Below are 2,504 nucleotides of genomic sequence, written 5' to 3'. Positions count from 1 at the left end.
AAGAAGAAGAAGTAGAAGCGGAAGTACCGGATGTAAACACAACGAAGTCTGCTCAGCTGCAGATAAGCATGAGTTTAAACGTTATCGTTTTAACAGCTTCAGACACAATTAGATTTTATTATTTAATTTAGTTATAATTTAATAAAGGAGACATCTGTCAGCTGGATGTTCTTTGAATCTAACTGGATCTGTTGTAGAAAACCGTTGACACCTTCAGGAGAAACAAAACATCAAGCAGACAGAAAGTAAAGGTAAGATGTTAAACCAGGGCTCCATGGTCTCAGGATCAAGCTCAGCAGAAGATGTTTTTTAACCTCTGCCGTTATTCATAGAGACAGGAAGGTCTCAGTTTGAATGTATATCTATTTCTGTCCGGTCTGCTTCTTGCTGAAAATTACACTGTTTTTTGTAAAAGGACAGTCTAAAGTTTATGTTTCTCTTCAAAGACCAGATTACAATTGTAACCTAGAAACACTTATTTGAACATTTGTCTCCATTCACCTTTTAATATTAATTCTCTCTTTCTAGAGAAGCTCGACAAAAGGAGAAGACAGGCATAGCTAAAATAGTCAATAGTCAAGTAGCCTTAATTTCTTTGACATTTATACCAATATGTTCCATTAACTGTCTGTTTTATACACAGTGTAAAGAACTGAAAGGTGAAGCAGTAGATGTGCCGTTGCCTAGCAAGCAGGTTCTGGGTTCGATTCCCGGCCCTGGGTCTTTTTGCTTGGAGTTTGCATGTTCTCTCTGTGCATGCGTGGGTTCTCTCTGGGTACTCCAGCTTCCCCCCAGAGTCCAACAGGACTGTTATGTAGGTTCATTGGCTTGACATAAATTGTGTGTGTGTGTCTGTCTTGCCCTGCGACAGACTGCTGACCTGTCCAGGGTGTACCCTGCCCGTAGACTGCCAGAGATGAGCACTGGCTCCACTGCGCCTTTGGCAAAGACTAAGCGGGAGAAAGGGGATGGAGGGATGTTCAGAGCAGTTATTTCACATCCATTTTAGGGAAGCTGATTAATTTTAGTAATTCAATTAAAGACGCGAAGCTCATGCAATCGTTCGGTTAAATTTAGTGTAATAAATTTTGCACATTTCTCAGTTAATGTAGATAATCATCATTATGATGACAGGAACAACAACAAAACAAAAAAAATCCTAATTCAGTGTCTTAGAAAGTTAAATAGCACATAGAAATAAATGTTCATATATCGTTTCAATCCAGCAATGAGAGCATACTGGCTATATATGTTCAGCAGGGGCGACATTGGTGTCCGATGTGGGAGTTTGCCCTGAAATCAAAGGTGTGACGGTTCAGGCCCTGGCTCCAGCTTTCATTGTCGTTGTGTCCTTGGGCAAAACACTTCACCTGCATTGTCTACTGATGGTGGTCAGAGGTTCTGGTGGCGCCAGTGTACTGTCAGTGAGCCCCAGGGCAACTGTGGCTACAATGTACCTTGCCACCATCAGTGTATGAGTGTGTGCGTGAATAGGTGAATGTAGTGTAAAGTGCTTTGGTCAGGTCTCCTGACTTGAAAAAGCGCTATATAAGTACATGCCATTTTAAGTACAGGCTGTTGTATATGTAATAAATACTTGGTCAGGTCTCCTTTTGCCTGAGTCCGTGGCTTTGCTGAGGTGTCCAAGACTCACGGTTAGCTTCAGTGGTTCCCTGCTGCTTTCCTGGATCGTAGACATCTTATGTCTTTCATCTTCTTCTTTACACTTCTCCATCGTTTTTGAATTAAGTTTTGGTGTGGTCATTTTTTCTGCCATTCTAGCAGAATAATTTAATGCGTGACTTTGGAGTTGATGGAGCCTCAGCTGAAGATGTGACTCCCTGAATCATCACTGGCTGGAAACTTCTCATTAATTCTAAAGAAACTTGAATTCTGTGTCTCTGATTTTTTTTTTCAGACTCTAGGATCTTAGTCTTCAAATAAAAAGCTAAATTTTTTTTAAATCTTAAAATATGACTTTGGACATATAAGCAGTGATTTCTCTTTCTTTTCTTCAGTCATCTGTCTCTGGTTCAGGAATCCTTCTCTCTTGTCCTGAGGACCCTGACAGTTTGTGCCTGGGGCCCGGATCAGTGTGTATTTTTTTCTCCTGAAGCTTTGACTCAAGCTCCATCCACAGGATGTGAATCTCTCCGAAATTCTCAAATAGGTTTTATGTCGCAATCTTCTGAAGGCTTTGTTTATCAACGAGATTATCTCTCCCTTTTTCTTCTACCTTGCTTTTTGCATGGTGCAATGTAGAGGTTTCTCTTTCTGGGTGTAAACTCAACAAACTCAACATTTCCTCCTCTTTCTGATATTTCCTGGATCCTAGCTTCCTCTAGCAATGCAGCCCTCTTCTTTGCAGCCTGGACCCACAGAGAATGGTTTTATTGTATTTGAAACATAAAGCCCTTTACCACAGCTGGACAAAAGCAATTAACCAAAGACATCTTCAGAACCGGCCAGTCTGCATCTGGACAGAAAAATTGAAGTGAAGCAAA

General features: G+C 40.9%; 1 protein-coding gene across 1 annotated transcript in view; it reads left to right on the top strand.

Moving 5' to 3' along the window:
* Nucleotides 1-18: 18 nt before the first annotated feature.
* gmeb2 (glucocorticoid modulatory element binding protein 2) overlaps nt 19-2,504 on the top strand; it is a 13,831-nt gene continuing 11,345 nt past the window's right edge. Inside the window, exon 1 of the mRNA XM_015398839.1 lies at nt 19-251. The gene's annotated coding sequence lies outside the window, so the exon portion shown is untranslated. The remainder of the gene's footprint in view (nt 252-2,504) is intronic.

This window comes from Cyprinodon variegatus, unplaced genomic scaffold (assembly GCF_000732505.1).
Source record: "Cyprinodon variegatus isolate N-32 unplaced genomic scaffold, C_variegatus-1.0 Scaffold966, whole genome shotgun sequence".
In the NCBI taxonomy this organism is placed as follows: Eukaryota; Metazoa; Chordata; class Actinopteri; order Cyprinodontiformes; family Cyprinodontidae; genus Cyprinodon; species Cyprinodon variegatus.
The sequence above is the reverse complement of the archived record's forward strand: the minus strand, read 5'-3'. Positions and strand labels throughout refer to the sequence as shown.